Source organism: Astyanax mexicanus, chromosome 5 (assembly GCF_023375975.1).
Source record: "Astyanax mexicanus isolate ESR-SI-001 chromosome 5, AstMex3_surface, whole genome shotgun sequence".
In the NCBI taxonomy this organism is placed as follows: domain Eukaryota; kingdom Metazoa; phylum Chordata; class Actinopteri; order Characiformes; family Acestrorhamphidae; genus Astyanax; species Astyanax mexicanus.
The window spans coordinates 8,769,318-8,784,395 of NC_064412.1; the positions used below are offsets into that span (position 1 = coordinate 8,769,318).

Below are 15,078 nucleotides of genomic sequence, written 5' to 3' on the forward strand. Positions count from 1 at the left end.
CCTGTGCATTGTCCTGCTCACTCTCATACAGCTTTGAGAAAAAGCTGACTGTGTGCTGGCGAATTTCAGAAGGCTCAGATACGAGATCCCCTGATTCAGTTCGCACAGCATGCATAAACCTTTTCTGTCCATTTTTACGCTCGAGACCAAAGAAGAACTTTGAAGGAGCATCCATTTCCGTTACATTACGAAAACGAGAACGGACCAGCGCCCCCTGTGCTGTAATGCCTAGCAGATCAGCTAACGCAGCCTTTTTTCTTTTAAGAGCTGTAATACGCTCTTGATTTCCTGTGGGTTCTGTAAAACCTTGAAGCTCCACAATCTCAATCTCCAGAGCTTTCAGAGATCTGGAAATGTCTCTAGTGACATTGACAGTGTACTGCTGACAAAACACTTTAATGTGTACTTTTGCTACGTCCCACCAACTCTGTAATGAATTAAAAGATGTTTTCCGTGACTTTAAAACATCCCATAAAAAAGTAAAAGACTCTTTAAAATTAGCATCATCTAAAAGTGAGGTATTAAAATGCCAGTACGCACTCTGAGGTTTAATATTACTTTTTCTAAAAGTACACTGAACCATACAGTGATCAGTAAAACCAACAGGAGTAATAAAACAATGCGTAAAAACAGATAAATGATGCTTAAAACCATAAAATCGATCAAGCCTGGCCAGGGAGAGAGCATTATCTCTAGAATGTGAATATGTATATTGCTTTTGTACACCATGTAAATTCCTCCATATGTCACAAAGATCATGCATCTCTATGAGCTCACACAGCCGCCTGCGGGATGCAGTGTGTGGCTCCAAGTGGTTCCTGTCCAGGCTATCAGCTGTACAGTTAAAATCCCCACCCAAAACTAAAAAATCTGTAAAATCACAGTCAGAGAGTACAGAGCTGAGCCTATCTAAAAACAACATCCTCTCCACTCCTAGAGTGGGAGCGTACACACAAATAAAAACAAAGGTCTCGTGCTCAAAACAGGCTTTTACTTTTAGCAGCCTCCCAGGTAAAATCTCATCTACTGTGTAAGAGTAGGGGATAAAACTGGACACAAATAAAACACCAACTCCACTGCTGACAGAGGAATAATTACTTAAAATGGCCAGGCCGTCCCACTCTTTAGCCCATTCTATATTAACTTCATCATCACTGTGCGTCTCTTGGATAAAAAAGACATCAGCACGTTTCTGTTTGGCCAACTCATAAAACATTGCTCTTTTTACAGGGTCTCGTGCACCATTCAGGTTTAAAGAAGCAATCTTAATGTCACCCATTAAAATAATAAAAAGTGATAAAACAGTGATGACAAGGGCCAACCCGAAACAGGGACTAAAAAACTTTAAAAACATCATCATTACAAGCTTTGCAGGCTGGTCAGTATCTTGTTTAATCTGTACACTTCTGTGGAGGTAAAAGCCTTTTCTCTTTTTAAAAGTTTAACGTCATGGATGAACTGGTCTGTGTCTGTAAAATGATCCTCCACCCGCACACCTCTCTGTCCTTTAGACTCTTTTAAAAACGTCTTAATTTGTACAGCAGTATACACAACAGGGATTCTCTCATCTTGAGAGCACACAGACCACCCAGAGTCAGAAACAGAGCCATCATTATCACCTTCATCATCACCCTCACTCCCCTTCACCTCCTCATCTGTACCACTGACCTCAGTCTTTGCCTGCTTTTTCCCTTTTTCCTTTCCCGACATTTTCCTCTTAGTTGGCACTTTAAAAACAGGTTCATCCACCATCTCCACATCATTTAAAACCACAGCTGCAGCAGAGGCAGGTTTAACGCAGTCACTCACCTCTGCTGTCTGCCCCTCAGTGCCCCCCGCCGCGCTGCACGCCTCCTCCACGGGCGGCTCCTCCACAGCTGGAGGAGGTGATGAAGGTGCCTCCGCGGCGCGTGCAGCTCCCCCGGTCTCCTCCGTTTCAGCCTCGGACCCGCTCACCTCATCCTGTTCCGACCCCGGGGCAGTCGGCGCATCTCCCGCGCCCAAGCCCGCAGCCGCCGCAGGGGGAACGGCCACCGCGGGCTCCGCAGCAGCGGGACCCGGCCGCTCGCGCTCAGCACCCGCGGGAACATCTGAGCTTGCGTTAGCCTTCTCCGGGCAGGCTCGCACCAGATGACCCGCTTGTCCGCACCAAAAACACTTGATGTCCGTATCAGTGGACACGTAAACAGTGTAATCGAACTCATCCACCTTTAGCTTGAGAATCAGATCCAGATCCTCCCCATCCTTCAAAGTCATTAAAACCATCCTTCTGAAAGACACCAGGTGCTTTAAAAGAGGTGATTTGAGTCCGAGACTAAGTCTTTTCACGGATGAGACCACCTTGCCATAGCGGGAAAGCTCACGGACGAGTAGCTCGTCTTTAATGAACGGGGGGACGTTAGACAGTATCACCTTCCTCGCGGGGGTACTGAGGGGCAGCACCGGGAAGAGCTGACCGTTTATAAGTACTCCCTTACTGATCAGGTCGTTCGCTCTTTCCACAGTGTTTAAAAACATGACCATGGAGTTGTTCATGCGGGACGCTGACAGCACGTTTTCATGTCCCACACTTTCTCCAACAGCCAGACAGCAGCTCTCTATACTCGCCTTACAGGCGAACTTTACTCCATTCTGCCTGGAGAGCTGCTCAAACGGCGAACTCCTTGGAGCCGCAGAGCTCCTCCGAGCAGCCGCAGACCAGGCCATACCACGCTCACGCCACACACACACTCACACACAAACTCACACCCGCGCTCAGCAGCGCGCGCACACACCACACCGCTACACCACACACACACGCAGATAAACTCACTCACACACTCAAACAATCCACTCAATCAAAACGAAAACGAAACTTAACAACAACAAAAAGGTCGGCAAAACGCCAAGCGCTCTCACACACACCCTCCGCTTCCTCCAGCACTCACGCTCACGCATGCGCAGAGAAAGAGAGAGAGAGAGAAAGAGAGAGAGAGAGAGAGAGAGAGAGAGAGAGAGAGAGAGTGTGAGAGAGAGAGGGGCAGAGAAAAAAGGAGAATTTCAAGGATGCTTCAGAGCAAAATTGATCAAATTCAAGTAGAGAATATATTCCCTCAGCAGCCGGGTGAAGATAAAAGGTAAAAAAGACAGCCCTTAACCTTGACTTCCCAAAAACCCAGTTGAATCCATACCAAATTACTGTGCACCTGGAATTTACACACTTTCAATCACACGTCACACATGAAGAAAGTGTGTTGCATCAACTGAGCTTCATTCAGACATTGTGATGCAATGTATTTTATATTTGTGCAACTGCTGGGGTGCGCACTTTCAGTCATGTGATATTAAAATCAAAGCATATTTTTCTCTATAACATCAAACCTTATACCACTGGCAAGGAGAATTACAGAATTTGAATATAAAGACAGCAATGAAACTAAAAGTACACAGCGAATAAAATAAAATGAAATTTATTTTTCTTGGTCCTTTTTGTTCCTATCATGTTTTCTTGCCAGTCCTCCCTGGCTTGTTATTTTTCCCTCCTTTTTGCGTTTTTTTTTTAGCACGCAGCTCTGTTTTGTTGCTGTCTTGTCTCTGCTCAGCCCCACCCTGGACATTATTGTTCACACTTGTGTTTAGTTTGTTACCCATCCCTCTTGTTACCTTCCCCAGGTGTTCCTTGTTTCCTCAGGAACTCTTTAAATATGACAGCATTAAGAATTCATAAACAGTTTTCCTCCCAAATAAACCAAATAATTAAAAGGGATGAAGGGAATCTTTTTCAAAATCATCATGGTGGCCACTCAGCAGTGACACACTGTCCTAGACTCACAGTTGGACGTTTGAGAGGCACTGTTAGACAGGCTGTCACGCCAGCAGGATGAAATACAGCTTCTCAGATCACTGAATAAGAGGGCTGCTGTATGGTTAATTTCCTTCTGTCACCAAACCAGTCATATTGTAATCATTCTTTCGTTCAGAATAATTAAATACACTGCCTGGCCCAAAAAAAGGCACCACCAAACAAAAAAAGGTCACACACTTTAATATTCCATTGGACCGCCTTTAGCTTTGTTTGCAGCACACATTTACTGTGGCATTGTTCCATTAAGCTTTACAACATATATTTTAATCCAGTGTTGCATTAATTTTTCACCAAGATCTTGCAGCAGCATTGATGATGGTAGAGTCGGACCACTGCACAAAGCAGCTCTTCTCCATCCAGCACATCCCAAAGATTCTCAGTGAGGTTAAGGTCTGGACTCTGTGGTGAACTCTCTCTCAATCCATGTGTGAAAATGATGATCTCATGCTCCCTGAATCACTCTTTCACAATTCCAGCACCATGAATCCTGACATTGTCCTATCTTGGAATATGGAATATGGAATATGGAATAACCTGGTCTATATTCAGTATATTCAGGTAGTCAGCTGACCTCATTCTTTCAGCACATACTGTTACTGAACCTAAACCTTACATGGAATTATGGAATTATAATTATGGAAGTGTAAGTCCTGCACATTCCCCTGATCTAAATCTGATGAACTGAGATGGGGATTTGAGGTGATTTAATTGGGATGAGCTGGAGCTTCACAGCATAAAGGAAAAGCAGCAACTGGGTGATTCTCACGAAAAACAGATTTAAAAGGGTTCACACTTGAAAAATTTCAAAAGGCATTTAAATATAAAATTTCTTTTTGTTATGCAAGACTAGGGTCTGAACTTTTTAGAAATACTTTTTTTTTTTAAATTTTATAATTTTTTTCTGTATATTTTGCACCATTTTAGTCAGTCAGAGCACACACATTCTCAGTACCGCAACATGATAACACAGAACAGATATGGTTTAAAAGTTACACATTTGTTACTTTTTAAATAGATATTATTAACAGTTGTGCTCATATGTGTATATAACCCAGAAAATATTATATTTATAAGTTTCCCATTTTTTTTTATTTTATGATTTGTCTCATTACCGCAACAGATTTCATGATTCATGTCCTGTCTTTTCAGGATATTTAACTGAAAAATTACATGTATAATTTCTTATTTAGTACAGATGACCTATGAAGAAATACAATTTATCCAAATACCATTGTAAACTAGAATTTGTTTTATAACAGTAAAATAATTAGTAAATAAATATGTGTTGCGGTAAAGAGAATGGTGTTTCGGTAAAGAGAGTCAATGTTTCGGTAAAGAGAGTCATTACAAGGATTCCTACTTAATTAACAATAACACTTTACACAACAAACACAGAGTGTGAATGCTGTGAATAAATAACAAATTCTAATGATGTACTTCTTGAGTTTTGTATGGAGTAGTAATATTGAACAAAATGTGGTATTTGCTGTTGAAAATTATTCTCAGTAAGACTCAAGCTGTGAAAATATCCTATTTTGAACTGTGTATTTTAATAAAACAAATTTCAACATACCTCATAAGACATAAATTCCTTAAAACTTTAAACATCACTGTATAACTAAATTGAAATGGAATGTTTAAATACAAAATAAGTAATTCAACATCTCATAAAACAACTTTTTTATTAAGTATTAATTTCATGACAGATATAAACATCAATGTACAACTAAATTGAAATTAAATATTTAAGTATGAAACAAGCAATTCAACATCTCATTAAACATCTTTGTATTAAGCATTAATCTCATGAAAAATGTAAACATCAATGTGCAACTAAATTAAAATTAAAGATAAAATTAAAGAAAGTTGTTTAATGAAATGTATATATGTGTGTATATATATAAATTTCATATATATAATATATACATTTCATGAAACAACTTTTATTGTTATAAACTGTTAATAAAGGTTGTTTCATAAAATGTGTATATATATATATATATATATATACATATAAACAGTTTATAACAATAAAAGTTTATAAAAATAAATTTCATGAAACAACCTTTATTAACAGTTTATAACAATAAAAGTTGTTTCATGAAATGTATATATTATATATATGAAATTTATATTTTATATATATATATATATATATATATATATATATATATATATATATATATATATATATATTATTATTTTTATATATTATTTTTATATCTTATGCGGAAGTTATATGGGTGTCACTGCCCTGCTACATAAATCTGTTTTTTATCTGAAATTGCATCATGTATTGTTTTATATATTGTTTATTATAAGTAAATAAAGGCTTTTTTATGAAACAATATATATAAGTTCATGTCACTTAAAACATTAATTTCTCTTTACCGCAACAGTGAATCTCTCTACCGCAACAGGCCTTAAATTGTTGCGGTGTATGAGAAGGCTGTTGCGGAGTATGAGGGACCTTAACCTTCTTTGATCTCTGTGGGGCCACCATGATGCCTGGCTAAACTTTTGCTAGCTTTTTGTATTTAGACTTTAAAAACCTTAAAAATTCCCAAAACACAATAACATTTTCATTTTTTTAAACATTAAAAACTAGCTGTTTCGGTAATGAGAAACAAAAAGTTGTGTATGCTCGCTGACAACCAAGTTTTTAACATTTATCTGGAGAGGTATAAAATTAGGTGCTTACCTGGTAGCCATCTTGGGTGTCATACTAAAAGGTGTCCCCCCTCTCAAAATGGCTGTTTTTTTTCTGTTCCTTGTGGTCTTAAATGGTGCTTGAAAATTGTTGCGGAGGCTGAGAACATTGGTTCTGACCAAAGTTATTTTTCTAAATATTTTCTTTTCTTTTACCAATGAATTCCAAGTAATACATTTTTATTGACTGTAACAATTTACTTTATGAGATACATTTAAGTTTTTTATTATTTATTTATTTTAAATATTAAAATTGTGTAATTGAAGAGCCGAGATTCAGCAATGGACGCGTTGCGGTACTGAGAATTTCACACTAAATTATAAAAAATACATAATTTAAAATATCACAATGTCTACTTTTAATCACTTCCAATATAGCCTTTGATGAGATGTTTATAAACCAGTGTTTCCCAAATTGATAGCATTTACCTGTTCATCACACTCCTTAATGCCACCTCATTAGTCTGATTTCGTGAGAATCACCCAACTATTGTTCAGCACCTCCAGGAACTCCTTTAAGACTATTCCAGGTGACTCTTCCTCATGAAGACAGAGATTAAAATACCAAGAGTGTGTCAATCTGTCCTCAAAGATACATCTATTTATGTGTTGTGTTAATTTTTGTTCATTAAACAATTCCATGTGTTCATGTATAGCTTTAGTTTCTTTAATATCAAATTTACAATATAAAAGAGGTGAGTCCAAACTTTTGACTGGTACTGTGTGTGTGGTTTGGGATGCTGTGTGAATAACTGTTTAAAATCTCCTATATTTAGCTTTTGTTTTGATGATGAATGGACTGATGCAGAAACGCTCCTGAATGACCTGTAGTTACATCTTTACTGCTTTGAAAGTTGTGTTTTTCTTTCATCCTGATTTGTAGCAGATCTTTAGGAGACAGATCTTCTGCAGACAGGTTTTAAAACATACAGGGCGGCTGAATTTAGCACTCCTGTCAGAGTGTCAGAAACTGTCAGAAACATCATGTACGCTTGAGCAGTAGACCCAGTTTTCTTAAAGTTTATTCTGTTTATTTATTTATTTATTTATTTTTTTACTGTGGATGGATTTTGTGTTCAAAAGAAAATCAGAGAACCATTCTGTTTCACAGTTTACTTTACTTATACACTTATAAACTGTCTGCGGTCTAGACAGGACTGACTGAATCCTATGTTTCAGACAATATTAAACAACAGACTAATGATTGTTCTAAAACCTTGCATCTCCAACAATAGCGACATTTCAGGAAAAGGCAAAAAAAAAACCTCTTAGCTTTCAATGGAAGACAAAAGAACCATATTCAGCATATTTTGCCTGGACACACAGATGAATATTATAAGGATATGTTACCAGAGGGGTCCTCAGCCATCTCTATGATGCCCAGAAAGCTTTTTGTACCTGTGTGTTGAACCCACAAGCCTTTTATCACTAACCTGATGCTCTACCTGGTGAGTCACCACGGCTCAGTGTAAAAATATTTCATACCAAGCCATTTGGAACATTTCTATTGGCCCATTTAAACTATTTTTGAATTACTAATTTAGGGATTGTTTGATTACTCATGGTCTACACTGCAACTTAGTGTGATTGCGTAAGATAAGGAATGACGATAAGTTGTGAACTGTTTTTGTGACATCATATTTTGGAAGATAGCATTTACAATGTTGAAATGTTAATGACGTATGGGGCAGAGAAAGTGGTTCGAAATCATAATAATATAATTTTGCAATAAAATCTTGTTACAATACGTAAATAAATGCAAGTTAAGGGCTTCGAGTGATCCAGCGGACTAAGGCACTGCCACTATGATCAGGAGATCGCCGGTTCGAATCCTGTTCATGTAGTTTGCCATCAGCTGCCGGAGCCCTGAGAGAGCACAATTGGCCTTGCTCTCTCTCTGGGTGGGTAGACAGAGCTCTCTCTCCCCTCATCACTCCAAAAGGGTAATGTCCCTCAGCACAAGGCATCTGTGAGCTGATGTATCAGAACCGAGTCGCTGCGCTATCCTCCGAGTGCGCTGTGATGCTACTCAGCAATGCTGCATCAGCATCAGTTGGAAAAGAGGCGCAGTCAAAACCAGTATCTAGGATGCTTTCTGAGTACCTGTGTGTGTGTGTGTGTATGTGTGAGTGAATTCATTTATTTTACACAGAAAGTAAGGGAGGACTGTAGAATATGTTATAATATTTTATCTCTCGCTCTTTCATTCTTCACTTTCTGTTTCTCTTACTGTCTTGTTTAGACTCGATTGCACCTGCCCTCTAATGACCCATAGTTCTTTGTCTTCTGTTTCTTCTTTTCCTACTTTCTATCATTCCTTTCTATCAGTCTTATTCCCTCTGCTCTCTCTCTCTCTCTTTTTCTCTCTCTCTCAGCATTCGCTGAGTGGGCAGTGTTTTTTTCCAGGCTGTCTGGCCGCATTAGTCTGAGCCTGAGGCCAGTGGATGGAGAGAATCCATTAAGGAGTCGTGAAGAACGATAGGTAGAGATGTGGAAAATAGGTTGCATGCCTGACATCAATCAGCAGAAACAGCCGTCGACCGCTTCAGTGCTGCAGATGCTGATGAAGGCCGCAAACATTATCAGTTCTAATGGAAGATGGGCTTTGGGTGAAGAAATAATAAATGGTCTTCTGTCTCCCAGCAGTGACGCTGTTGCATTGGTAATCAATGACTAATCAATGACAAACTCAAACCACCAGCAGAGACACAGTCCCTCTGTGAGGGAAAGCTATTGTATTACAGAATTTAATCACTCACCCCAGAGGACACTGCCGTTGTTGAGTGGGAGGTATTTTTCAAGAATCTTGTTGGCGCAGATTCCATAAGAGAGGAATTTTGCTCTTTTTCATAGTCCTCGCTGAGCGTGAATGTTTTTAGATCAACTAAACCCTGTAGATTAACATAAAAAGAAACTAGAGAACCTAATTTATATTAGGCATCACTTATAACAGAGTAATAACACATTAACAATACATGTAATGTAGGCATGCACTGAATATCACTTAATGTTTGCAACCAAACATACACTGTAAAAAAAAAAAATTTGACTTAAATTTAAATAAATGTATTTAAGTACTATCTACAAGAATAATCTAGTACAGTCTAGTTATTAAATAATTTCATATATAATTATATGCACTACTGTGTGTTTCTTTGTAATTGTTTGTCTTCGAATACATTTGTAAATTTCAGTCAAAGTAAAATGTACAACTTTTTTGTGATTCTTTCTTTTTGTGAGAAGCAAAACTGAAAACCATATATTTGCATATTGGGTGTGGCCTCTCCCCATCTTTGTGTTGTCTGTTGCCCAAAGCTACCTTATCCTGGTCGTGCAGTAATTATAATATATATGTTGATTGACAGGCCTCAGTGTTGTAGAGCTGTAAGAGCACATTAACTTTATTCTGTGTTTCTAGTGATCACAGTATGCTGGCTTTAAGCTGCAGAGTTCACTCTTTACCGAGTTTACTCCTGTATTGCTCCAGTATTATACAGTCAGTATTGGCAGTTAAATAATAATATACTAAATATGTTGAGAATACCTATGGTTAACCTAAAATGAAGTCATGTGAATATTACTAAAGTTTTATGATCTTGAAAGTGTGTGTTAAAATAAAGATGAATTGTTAGTTTATTTGACTAAACAGAGATTTTTAAAAAGGACAAATTGAACACTTAAGTTGTTTTAACTTAAGTGTTTAGTGCTATTTAGTACTATTTAGTAAACCATAAAAGCCATGGGAGAATGTGGCGCTGCATTGTTGTAGTAAAATCTCCTAAGATACACTGAGTAAAATCTAATTGAATACTGAATTGTTGCAAAATAATAATTTACTGAAACATTTGTAGTTAAATACATTTAGAATTATGAGTGAATAATACTTGAATATATGCTCTTGAATTTACTTGCTGTTTTTACATGAAAAAGGTTTCCTAGGTCCCCTCTTTTTTCAGTATATCTGAAAAGATCCAAAATAGCAGAATTAGAGAAAATGATAAATAATCTCTACTGAATAATGAACAAATGTATTATAGGTCAGTTGGTATTGTTTCCTCTAGCACTGGGATTGTTCTCAGCACTATACTGGGTTCTAAGATACAAAACAGAGATACAAAGATGTCAGAGTAAGCTAAAAGACACAGGGCTGTGTAAAGACTGAGTCTGTCATTAATTCAGTGAGTAATCCAGCTCGGAAGAACAGTTAGCATTGCACTCCAGCCCAGTTAAGGCTGTTGTGTCTGTTGGCATCAGCCAAGCCAAGACCCACATAATTACATACTAGCTTTAGCTGTTAGCAATCAAAGCTAAACTGCTCCAGTGCAGCGTAGACCAGCTGCTGTAGTAGGACTTTTGCCAAATATTTTATTTTGTTTGGTTTCAGTTACATTTAAAAACATGTATTTTTTCTGCATCACTAATATAATATAATAATGTTACTACTGTGCCGTACTGGCTGTAATAGATACATTTCATACAGTAGTGCAGCTAATTCAAATATACATAACTGCAGTTTTGGTCTCAATAGCTATAAAAAAGAAAAACACAAGTTTGTTCAAAAAAGTTCCAACATCATAAAATGTTAAACTACAATGTAGTTAATATACATTTGTGTTATTACACAAGCTGTACTACTGTAACACATCTGTAACAGTAAATACAAGACCAGCACTGTTGTTGATTGAACTCTGGAAAAAATGGAGATTACTTCAGTTTCTGAATCAGTTTCTCTGATTTTGCTATTTATAGGTTTATGTTTGAGTAAAATGAACATTGCTGTTTTATTCTATAAACTACAGACAACATTTCTCCCAAATTACAAATTAAAATATTGTCATTTAGAGTATGTAGAGCACATGTGTCAAACACAAGGCCCGCGGGCCAAATGTGGCCCGCCACGTCTTTTTATGTGGCCCGCGAGAGCTTGTAAGATCTTAGTGTCTATAATAAATAAGTCAGAAGCGTTCTTTGACCAAAAAATACATTTCCCACAATGCTTGTCGATTGTATTACCCGCAAAGTTACGGCTTACTGCCACTACACGGCAGTGTAGTCATTGATGTGGAAACCCTGCCGGAGGGAAGGTGTAACTTCGCGGGTGGAATTGAGACATATAAATGTTTATCCCATAATGTCCAGAAAAAGAGAAGTTGATGCAGACGGACGGCTGTGCTTCAAGGCGAAAGACCGGTATGCCTTTTGTGTTACGAAGAGTGTTACTGACCAAAATAAACGCTTTTTAGGAGAGATATAAGTTCTGTGTAAATATTTATAAGACAATAGCTGACAAAATCTGTTTTAATGACGTTAATAAACATCACTGTGATAGCGCTAGTCGCAGTTTCACCGCAGCAAAGTACGAGGACGTGAATCACTTATCTAACCAGCCTTTACTAATTTCTGCCCTCAATAACCCTTTCAATAACCTCCAATAGCCTTTAATAGTCTTCAGTAGCCTTCAACAGTCTAACCTTGCAGCCGTGGTGTGTCCACTAAACTCCTGAGGTTAGCAGCGCGATAACTGACCTGTTTATAATGTAATCCCAGCAGTGACTCATGCTCTAAACGGCTGCTGTTAGCTGATTGGGCTGAAAGATGAACTGTAGAGAGCTGTATTATTCGGTTACAAAAATCTTTATTTCATACACAGAAGAACTTAAAAATTGTAAAAACGCTCCAGACTGGCTGAGCTGAGCCCTGTAGCCCGTGGCTGGGCTGTAGCTCTGACTCAGTAAAGACTGCGGACTTGTGGTGCTGCTGCTGCAGCTCCCACTAGTGGTTGGATGAGGAACTGCTAAATCTGAGGAAATGCTATGTTCTTAACAGCTCACAATTTTTGATTTTATATTTATTAAGCCTTATTTCAGTTAATAATTTCAAAGTTAATATAACTTGATGTCATTTCTATTCACTTGAATAGTTTGGTTCTTGATTGATGGAGTTTTTGGATTTCATGACATGACAAATTAAAAGGATTTATGTTAATAGAGCAACAAGCAAACATTTTTTCCATGCAACTGTAATATTTGATTGAATAAATAATATATTGAGAGTTATTTAACATTAAGGAGTAATTACATTCATTTACATATATTACATTTGGTTACATTTTATTACATTTATAAGTTACATCTGGCCCTCGGAGGACAGCCAATATGCCAATGTGGCCCTCGGCCAAAATGAGTTTGACACCCCTGATGTAGAGAAATGCAAAAATTGAGAAATGGCAGAAATAACAAAAAAGACGCAGAGATTTTAGACCACAAATAATGCAAAGAAAACAAGTTCATATTCATAAAGTTTTAAAAGTTCAAAAGTAAATCAATATTTGGTGGTATTTGGGGGTTTTTAATCACAGTTTTCATGCATCTTGGCATGTTCTCCTTCACCAGTCTTACACACTGCTTTAAGATCATTTTATTTCACTCCTTGGGCAAAGAATCAAGCAGTTCAGCTTGGTTTGATGGCTTGTGATCATCCATTTTCCTCTTGGTTGTATTTTAGAGGTTTTCAATTTGGTAAAATCAAAGAAACTCATTCGTAAAGTGGTCTTTTATTTTAATTTTTTTCAGAGTTGTGTACTAAGTGGGGTCCAAACTAAACTCGTCTTACATGTAAACTGTAACTCTTTAGTGTTAAATAAATTGTAACACAGAAAATGGCACATCACTCATATTATCAGAAACAACATTACATGCTCAGAGACTCAGAGATTTATGCTGCAGAGTTAATGGTGCGTGTACAGTCTTAATTGAGCCTTCAGGCTGTAAATCTTCAGCACTTTAAGCTTTTGGACTCTCCTGCACTCTCCTCTCTCTGTGTTTGAGGTGGTATATAGTCTAAGACACTTGGCTCTAGATCCATGTTAACTGGATTTACGGCATTCCCAACCATCCTTGAGTTCTGAGGTTATAACTCAACCGAGTTAATCAGCTGGACCAGGGCGGCTCCATTCGTCATTCTAAGTGGTTAAATTCTGTCTGTACCTCACATTACTGCACCTCTCTGAAGGCAACATTTCAGCCTTGATTACTAAGAAACGTCTTAACTGGAAAAGCAAATTGATGGTTTTTGTTTTATCTTTGCACTTTCGGTTATATACTGCACCAGTACCACAGCAGTGTAACTTCATATAGCATAACTATAATTCCATTCATAATAAAGGCAGTGATGAGACATCCCATCCCAGGATGAAAGTGCACAGGTTTCTGACTGTGACCTGATGTTTTTCCAGATTTATTTTTATATAGTCACTGTCACGCAAAAAAAAAAAAAAATCCAAAATGACAAGTAAAATATTTTTTTACCTTTAAATACAAATGTATATAAAATGATTTACTTACAAGTAATTTTGAAGCATTTCTACTGGTCTGTTCATTATGAAATCATCATAAAGAAATTATGTAAAGTGCATAACAGCAAAAATTTAAATACAGTTTAAGATTTTTTTTGTTAAAGCAACAGTATTAAATATTATAGTCAATAAATTAAAATCAGTTTAAGATGGTTTACATTAAATTTCACTGTGAATGCTGATTCAGCTTATTTTTTTAGCTAGGGAATAAAACATCTCCACTACTGTAAATTTTTAGTATTGATATTGGATAGTTATATATGCAATATACTATGCTATTTATTTTCTTGCTTCACTTGTTTCAGGATTCTAAAATATAATGGATTTAATAAACAAGTGTGTACTACTTTCTGCATGTTTAGTGGCCCTACTGCATAAATCCAAATTCACGACATGATTGCTCAGGTCAGTATTCTTTGCTGAGACGCACAAAACCCTGCACTGTTAATATATGAATGTGCCAAAGTCAGAGCTCACCTGCTTCTTAAAGGGAATGACAACTGGTACTCTGGTTGCTTTAATTATTATCTTGCGCCCAAAATACACCCATGATTAATTAAGAGAATTAGGACATGCCTTTTTTTGACAATCTCAATTTAACTGGTTAGGTCCTGCTAATTCCTGACGAGTTTAATCAGGTGTCCTAAATGAAGCAGAGGCTGAACTCTACAGTGATTTGGTCTTCCAGGACTCTTAAAGTTAATATTCTTTAGTCTCGGCCAGGGAGCTCAGCTCACTCTTATCTATAAATTCAGTATGCCAGTTAGAGAGACTTCCACTGAAAGGCATTTACCTTCAACATTAATTCTGACGCAGAGAGCTGGAGAAAGACTGGATGCTCCTGCTCTTCTAGAGTCCTGGAGTATTGACCCTTGTCCCTGGTTCTGGATCGTTAGTCTATAATTAGAGCCTCTGACGAGTCATCTAATCTACTGGACACAAAGTCTGTTTGCTGAGCCAAAGCATAAACACTTGCTGGGCGCACATCTCTGTTCTGTGAGATGAGATACAGCTCTGCAAAAAAATAAGAGTGATGATGATGAGTTTCTTCGATTTGACCAAATTGAAAACCTCTGGAATATAATCAAGAGGAAGATGAATGTTCACAAGCCATCAAACCAAACTGAACTGCTTAAATTTTTGCACCAGGAGTAAAGCAGCATAAAGTTAT

General features: G+C 37.4%; 1 protein-coding gene across 3 annotated transcripts in view; it reads left to right on the forward strand.

Annotated features, from left to right (window-relative positions):
• Positions 1-15,078, forward strand: part of LOC103035350 (potassium voltage-gated channel subfamily KQT member 2) — a 91,833-nt gene that overhangs the window by 26,443 nt on the left and 50,312 nt on the right. The window lies entirely within an intron of this gene.